This window comes from Dasypus novemcinctus, chromosome 19, assembly GCF_030445035.2.
Source record: "Dasypus novemcinctus isolate mDasNov1 chromosome 19, mDasNov1.1.hap2, whole genome shotgun sequence".
Classification (NCBI taxonomy): Eukaryota; Metazoa; Chordata; class Mammalia; order Cingulata; family Dasypodidae; genus Dasypus; species Dasypus novemcinctus.
In genome coordinates, this window is record NC_080691.1 from 22,760,512 (window position 1) to 22,769,563 (window position 9,052).

Sequence of the window (9,052 nt, forward strand, 5' to 3'; positions counted from 1 at the left end):
GTGAAAAGGACAGAGGAGCCACCTTGAAAGAGCTCCCACTAGCCTAATCAGGCACAACTTGAACATCAAAATAATGGTAGTAAAGAATTACAATCCAAATAATGGTAGTAAAGAATTATAATCCGTGAAATAAAATAAGAATTCATGAATCTGTGACAGGGGAGCTCTGTCACATTCCCCAATGGAACAGCAACAACCCCCCAAGTGCAAGGGCAAAGACCAGTGAATAAGGATGGTCCAACAATGAGCCCTTGATACTGATGACTATGCTTATGAGCCTGTATGCCTGAAATTTCAACCAGGCCTAGAGCTGCAGGGTGCCGAAGAGTTACCTTCTGAGAGTCTCCATGTTGCTCAAATGTGGCCAGTCCCTAAGCCAAACTCAGCATGGGGCATGACTCCCGGGGATGAGCCTCTCTGGTGCCAAGGGATTACTACCAATCACCAGTTGGTGATGCAACTGAAAAAAGACCTTGAATAAAAGGGGGAAATGGTAAAGACAAATGAGTTTATCTGGCTAAGAGACTTCAAAATGAGTTAGGAGGTCATCAGAGGGATCACGCTTATGCACATCTCAGCAGGATTCCAGAGACAGTCAAAGTAGATACAACCCCAGGTACTCGCACTCCTGAAGGCTACAGAGACACACAGGTTCTATGATCATGGCAGATGGCTCTGGAATTCAGTGCCTTGTCAGTGGGCCCTACTTTGGAATTTGTGCTCCTGAGAGTGATAGAATTGGACTCAGATGTGACCTTTCTACACATGCCTCTTCTGTCACTTTTACTGAACCTGTGACTGGTGGTGGGGGTGGTGTATACTCAGGAGACTTGAATCTCTGGACTGTCCATGCAACAGCCAAGCCCTGAGCCTCAGCAGGGTTACAATACCTACTTTCTTGTTCGTTGGCCTTACCAGGTCAGCTAACAGGGAGGTGAAAATGGTCAACCACCACAACAGGGAACCGGGAGTGCCTACAACTGCAACCAGGAGAATCACATCCATCAGCCATGTGGGATTAAGTCCCCTCTCAATTTAGAGGTAAAGTGGACATCACCATCCCAGGATCCACAGGAGGGAGGAATAAAATATGGATTAGAGTGGACTTACTGGTATTGTACTATAGAACTATTGAGATTCTAGCAATGGAAGAAATTGTAGCATTGATGTGGAGACAGTGGCCACTGTAGTTGCTGAAGGCAGGGAGAGGGAAGAAGAGATGTGATGTGGGGGCATTTTGGGGACTTGGCGTTGTCCTAAATGATACTGCAGGGACAGATGCTGAACATTATATATCCTGCCATAACCCACTGAATGGACTGGGGGAGAGTGTAAACTACAATGTAAACTATTATCCATGCAATGTAGCAGTGCTCCAAAATGTATTCACCAAATGCAACGAATGTGCCACAATGATGAGAGAGGTTGTTGATGTGGGAGGAGGGGGGCCTGGGGAATGGGGTATATGGGAAACTCTTATATTTATAATGTAACATTTTTTGTGATCTATGTATCATTTTTTTAAAAATACAATTAAAAAATAAATTATATTGCTAAAAAAAAAGAATTCATGAAGCCATGCTGATATAGATCAATCAAAAACTGGGGAGCTGATGTGACTCAGTGGTTGAGCACCAGCTTCCCACATACAAGGTCCTGGGTTCAAGATTCAATCCTAGGCCCTGGTACCTAGAAAGAAAAAAAAAGATTGGGTAGTGGATGTGGCTCAAGTGGTTGAGCACCTGTTTCCCATGTGGGAGGTCCCAGGTTCATGTCCCGGTAGATCCTAAAAAAACATCAACAATAAGCAAACACAAGAAAAAACCAACTCAGGGGAGCCAATGGCTCAGTGGTTGAGCGCCGGCTTCCCACATACTAGGTCCCAGGCTCAATCCCCAGCCCTGTTCCTCAAAAAAACTAAACAACAACAAAAAAAAAACTTAATGCTGTATATTATATATATGCATTGCTGTGGTCTAGGACTCCTGTGAAGAGAAGCTGAATAATTAGGGGGGGGAAAAAAAAAAAAAGATAGGATGTAGAATTTTTTCAAGTCAACATTCTTTATCTAAGTTCTTTATCTAACTTTATCCAAGTTCTTTATCTAACCTTTAAATCCCTCGCTATATGCCATTCCCTAGTAAGGGACCATGACATTATATTGGGCTTCAAATTTCGGGGAGTTCTGGATCACAGAGTGTTTCAACAATGGCAATGGAGGGATACTGGTATGGGATACCAATGACAGGTGATATATGGCTGACAGGGAGCTGTACAGAACATATGTCCAGGGTGCATGGTAATGTTTGGATATACTCATAGTGGCAACAATTAAAAACCACAGCAGGGGGGGTACTGGGTTCCTGGCCAGTGGTGCTCTGTCGTGGTCCCTAGGGGAGCAGCGACGGTCTCCCGGGTGCAGCGGCGGGGACCGGGAGGGAGTGAGGGTTCAACGGTGAGCCCCTGATGCTAGTGACTGTGCTTGTGAGCTGATAAGCCTAGAATAAGAACAAGGCCTAGAGCAACATTGTGCCTGGGAATTTCCTCCTGTCAGCCTTCATGTTACTCAAATGTGGCCAGTCTCGAAGCCAAACTCAGCATGTAGATGCAGTGCCTTCCCCCCAGCGTGGGACATGACACCCGGGGATGAGCCTCCCTGGCACCGAGGGACCACTATCAACTACCAACTGATGATGCAACTGGAAAATGACCTTATACGGAAGGTTCAATGTGGATCAGCAGAATATCCCTGTCTACATAAAATAACATGACTTTAAAATGCTGTTTGAACTAAAGTAAGGGGGAAATGGAAAAGAGAAATGAGTTTATATGGCTACGAGTTTCTAAAAAAGAGTCTGGAGGCTGGCAGAAGGATTGCCCTCATGCACAACTGAGCAGAGTCAGAGAGACAGATAAAGCAGATACAACCCCCAGATATCGGTTCCTTCGAGGGCTAAAGAGACCCATGGGAGTTATGGTCATGGCCGATGGGGTTAACTACCAGGTCAGATGGCCCCTTTTTGGAACTGGTGTTTATGTGTGATGAATCTGGACTCAGATGGGATCTTCCTTCATAAGACTTTCATGCTAATGTGCTGGAGGTGCAGTTAACATTGGGGTTTAAGATATATTTAGGGGATTTGAATCTCTGGACTGACAATGTGATAGCCAGGTCCTGAGCCTCAACAGACTCCAGCACCTACAATATGATTTATTGGACTTACCACACTCAGCTAAGATGGAGTTGAAGAAGGACAACCACCACACCATGGAGCCTAGAGTGATTGCAACTGAGAGTGGGAGGATTGCATCCAGCATCCATGTGGAATCTGAGCCTCCTCTTGACATAGAGGTGCAATGGACACAACCAATCCAATGTCCACATAGAAGAGGTGGCATTGGATTGGGAAAAGTGGACATGGTGGCTGATGGGTGTGGGGAAAGGCAGGAAGAGATGAGAGGTGGAGGCTTTGGGACATGGAGCTGCCCTGGATGGTGCTTCAGAGGCGATCACCGGACATTGTAAATCCTCGCAGGGCCCACTGGATGGAATGGAGGAGAGTATGGGCCATGATGTGGACCATTGACTATGAGGTGCAGAGGTGCCCAAAGATGTACTTACCAAATCCAATGGATGTGTCATGATGATGGGAACGAGTGTTGCTGGGGGGGGGGGGGGAGAGGTGGGGTGGGGGGGTGGGGTTGAATGGGACCTCACATGTATATTTTTAATGTAATATTATTACAAAGTCAATAAAAAAAATAAATTAAAAAAAAAAAAAAAAACTTAAACCAATGGGGAGGGAAAAAAGCTCTCCCTTGCAGTAAAAAACAACTAATAACTGTAAAAAGAATGATGAAATTTGATCATCATTATTTGGTAACCATCATAATAAAAACTCTGCAGGCAAAAATGACCAATAGATGCTAAATTTAAAGGATCAAAGAAGTAGCCAGTATTTACATATCTTCCTGCACTTATTACAAAAAGAGAAATAGTAACTTTACAGCAGAGAAACTTGGCAGCACTATTCCTCCTAAATGATCAAAGTTAGCACCGCCAGTTATGGCACAAGTCAGTACTACATGCCTTCTGATAAGATACACTGAGAAGGACACAGCACCACTCCTGTAAGTATTTCTACCAAAAATGTATTACCTGAATCCAATCAGGAGGAAAAATCATACAAATCCAAATTGAGAACCAATCTACAAATTATCAGGCCTGTTCTTTTAAAAAATGTAAGAATCATGACAAAGAAAACTAGGCGACTAGTGCAGATTAAAAGAGATGACAGAAACATGATTGTAGCACATCACCCTGGACTTTCTTTTACTATAAAGGAGATTACTGAGAACAGTGTATGGTATTGGACAAAGGGCTGTAGGTCAGATAATAGTATTTTATCAGTATTAATTTCCTGATTCATATGATAGAATGCCCTTGCCTTTAGGAAACACACGCAAAAGCATTTATAGGTCAAGAGACATTACTTCTTCAACTTACTCTCAAAAGCTCTAGAGAGAGAAAGAGAGACAGGACTGAGGGGTGTGACTAAAGCAAATACAGTAAAATGCTAACAGTTGGGCAATCTGGGTGAAGGGTATAGGGGAATTCTTCATTACATTATTTTTGCAATTTTTCTCCAAGTCTGAAATTATGTTAAATCAAACAAAATTTTCATAGATAACCAAGCAGTATACATGCACATAAACCAGTATCTCTACAGGCATTTGTATATTTATAAAGCTCAGATTAAGCATATTAAACAACAATAAAAGTAATGGTGAAAAACTATTGTTTCAGGGGTCAGGGATGAGGGACAAGAGTTTCAAGCTAGAAAGACCTTTTCTTTCCTGCAGAAATTTCGATAAACTCTCTTTATAGCTTTCCAAAACTCTGTCCCAAGAGCACAAAGGCGGGCATCGTCCCTCACCCTTGGTTTGCTTAGCACTAGCGGTCCCTGGCACTCTACCTTTTGTCTTCGAGATTCATCCTCGCAACGTCATATCTCCTTGGACTTGCTAAGTCAGAACCTGGTGTGCTTGTGAAAAACACAGATTTCTGGCTTCTACCCCCAATAGAATCTCTGAGAGTCAAGGCCCAGAATCTGCATTTTAACAAATGCCCGAGGATAGTATTACTCACTTGAGAAGGCATGTGGCGTCTCATGGCAACCACAGTGTGGTGCTTCTAAGGGGGACCCCAATGATCACCCCTCCTAGCGTTCAAGCCCCCGCCTGGTAGGTTGGCTGCACCCAAGGACTCGCTTCTAATAAACAGAAGAGGCAATAACGGAATGTCACTTCCAATATTGGGTTAGAGAAGACGATGACTTCCGACTTGCTCACACACTTCTCTCCCTCTTGCTTGCTTGCTTTGCTGAAGAAAGCTGCCGTGCCGTGAGCTGCCCCCACGGCGAGGAGCTGAGGGTGGCCTCTGGCCGACAGCCAGTGAGGAACGGGGGCCCTTATCCAACAGCCCACGAGGAGCTGAATCCTGCCGACCACGTGACCGAGCCGCTTCCGAGCCTTCAGATCGGCCTCCTCGTGGCTCCAGCCCTGGCTGATTCCTTCCTTACAGCCTGCAAGACACCCCAAAGCAGAGGACCCGACTGAGCCAGGCCTGGATTCCCAACCCAGAGAAGCTGTGAGGTAATAAATGTTGTTGCTTTAAGCCACTGAGTTTTCAGGAAATTTGTTACGCAGCAGTTGATAACTAACACAGCAACCTAAAGCAGAACAATGGCCTGAGAGGCTTAAGATGGAGCTCTAGGTCTAGATTTCTGAGTATTTAGCTGTGCTGGCTTAATTTCCCTGAGTGAGAAATGAGTAGTTAGAATAAGATTCTAAGGCCTAATGTTCTCTTATTCTGAGGTGGTTATGTGTGTGAAATGTTCATGGATGGGTTTTCCCCTTTCTCCCAACTTCATGCCTACGTCCGGATGGATTTCTCCAGCCTCTCAGGGGAGACACGGAGCAAACCCACAACCAGGCTAGCCTGGAAAACGTGCCTGGGTTCGAGAGTGGCTTGAGATAAGCAGGTGGCCTGGGAGAGTTGACGGGGCCTGAGGAAATGCGGAGCGCCCTGGGAAGGCGTTGCAGCAGGTCATGCCCACTAAACTCGGGTTTCCAACCTCCAGAAAAAGGCCTATGGTCCCGGGGGGAGGGGGGGCACGCTGAGGACCACCGGACCTGAAAGGCCACATGGGCAGAGCAGCGGACTTTTCACTGGTGCCCAAGTTCAAAGATGACCCGTGACTAGGGAGCCAGCCTCTTCCTGGCACTGCAGGGCATCCCAGGACCTGGGAGAAAGCCTCAAGAATGACTGAGGTGGCGCTCGCCGCTCTAAATGACTGGGAGCCTGGAAACAGGATTGAGCTGATTAAAAGAAAATAAAGACACACCTAAATCCTGGCCCCTGAGTGCCTGGACTGTGAGCCATTTCCACACCAATTCTGCTCACTCAAACCACTCACCTTCAATTTCTCATTCTGTAAGACTGGGGCTGCTTGAGGGATTGATGCACAGTGGGCCATCCCACCCTCATTTTATGGACTGAGGCCCAGAGAGGTGAAGCCACTCGCCTAAGGTCATCCAGCAAGTTAGTGGCAGGACTAGGATTTGAACCCGGATCTCCCATTCCAGAACCATGTGGTTGACTTGGATTTACCCCTTTTTTGGTTTCTAATCTATCTCCATAGTAACTTACTTCAGTGATTTGGTGGCTTCCCAGTTCAGTACAATGGAGCTGCTGTAAACTAGAGCGTTCTGTAGGGAACATTTCTCTGTGTTCTACACTGAACATGTCTTGTATTGGGGATTTTCTTTGACAGAAAACTGCAATTGTTGAGAATTTTATCATGTAAAGTAGTTTTCCATCGAGAGAAAGAGAGATTAGATAGATAGATAATAGATGATTGATAAATGGGTAAGGTGGATATACCAGATGTGGAAGATAGGTGATAGATAATGGATAGATTAGATAGATGATTGAGATAGATGATAAATGATTGATATATATCAATAAATAGCTAGATAGAGATGATTGATTATATAGATATAGATAGAAATATCAGTCTCCCCGACTTTTTCTGTCCTTCCTCCATTCCCGCTACTAAAGGGAATTTCGAGCAGTTCCGTGTGTGATCTGACCCTGAGCATGTCAACCCACTGGCATCGGGTAGTGTGGCTCCCTTGGTCGGTGTCCCCGGGCCACGGACGGTGCACTCCCGCGGTGCGGCGCGCAGAGCTGTGTCCTGCTCGCACGCGCCATCCCTCTCCCCCACTCCTCCTCCTTGCCGCTCTCCCTCCTTTTCTCTCTTCTTGCCCGTTTTCTGCCCCTCCTGAGCTCTTGCTCTCCACGGAGCCGCACTTGCTGCCATCTCGCGGTTTCAGAGAAAAGCCGCTTAGCAGGAGCGGGAGGAGAGGCTGAGGAACGCGGCAGGCTCGGCTAAAGCCTCCGTGACGCCATCGGGGCGCACGCTCATTGTGCACGTTTAGGCGATCTATTTTTAAGAATTCCTCGTGAAAATGTTGATGAGGGAGGATCTCGAAAATATATGGAACTGGGGAACAGCCACTGAAATGAAGCCACGTGAAACAAGAATCAAAATTTCATAATAAACAAGGTGGGCGGGCGGAGTCAGGCTGGGCTGTGGAACTGTCTTGAAAAATAAAAAGAGAAATTATGAGAATCACTAATTTTATATGGCACTTAATGTATTTTACATTCTAGTACTTTAGCCCAACTAATTACTAACTTTTATAACCGAGACAAAGCCAGTCTTCATTTTGAATGTTCCAGTAAAATGGTGTTCTGTACTTAGAAAGACCCAAGGCTGAGCTCGCGCGTATCTAAGCATTAGGCCAGGAGGGAATTGAAGATGGACTAATTTTATAATGGCCAGATTATTGGTAAGTGATTTTCAAAATAATTTTACCAATTATAATTTTACTTGCCCAAGATTATAAATATATGAAAAGCTAAGGCCCCCTGGACATGTCGAGCCACCCACCTCGGCACCGATGAGCGGGAGCTGGCACCTGCTCCAAATCCTGTGGGACCCCAGTGAGAAATAAAAGTGCAAGGCCCCTTTTCAAAAAATCATTAGGGGGAAGTGGATTTGGCTCAATGGATAGAGCGTCTGCCTACCACATGGGAGACCCAGGGTTCAAACCCAGGGCCTCCTGGCCCATGTGATGAGCTGGCCCCTGTGCAGTGCTGATGCCTGCAAGGAGTGCCCTGCCACGCAGGGGTGTCCCCCGCATAGGGGAGCCCCACACGCAAGGAGTGCACCCATAAGGAGAGCTGCCCAACGTGAAAAAAGTGCAGCCTGCCCAGGAGTGGCGCCGCACACACAGGGAGCTGACGCAGCAAGATGATGCAACAAAAAGAAACACAGATTCCTGGTGCTGCTGACAAGAATGCAAGCAGACACAGAAGAACACACAGTAAATGGACACAGAGAGCAGACAACTGGGGGGGGGCAGAGAAATAAATAAAAAATAAATCTTTAAAAAAAAATCTTTAGGAGTTTCAAGACTGAGACGACGCGCCCACGGCGCTGGCCGTGTCATAGCTGAGAGTTAGCAGGTGCGAGCGGTACCCGAGAGCCGAGGAGTGCCAGGTGGGAGGACAGTGGGCGAGGGGGTGGGTGGCCCCGGGGCGCAGTGGGCTGAGCATGGCCGAGGAGCAGCCCTTCCCCGTGCTTCTCACTGCACAGACTCAAAGTTGAGGCTCACAACGGGCGGGCTGGCCAGAGGGACTTCGGAGAAGGCTAGGGGGACCTCGCCGGCACCTCTGCCCGAGCCTGTCTGACTTCCCTGGGACACTTTATCGAGTCTGTAGCTGCGACATCCATCTGGCCAGGACGGGGCACAAGCATGAGACCAAGGCCGACACTGTGAAGTCCAGAAATACAAGCTGGGACTCCGTGGCACGGTGAGCAGCCACGCGAAGCCAGCACCTGCCTCCCTCCAGACTCCTCGTGCCTTGAGAAATTGTCCCCCCAACTGAGCCAGGTCCCCAGTGTCCTTCCTCGCCCTTCTG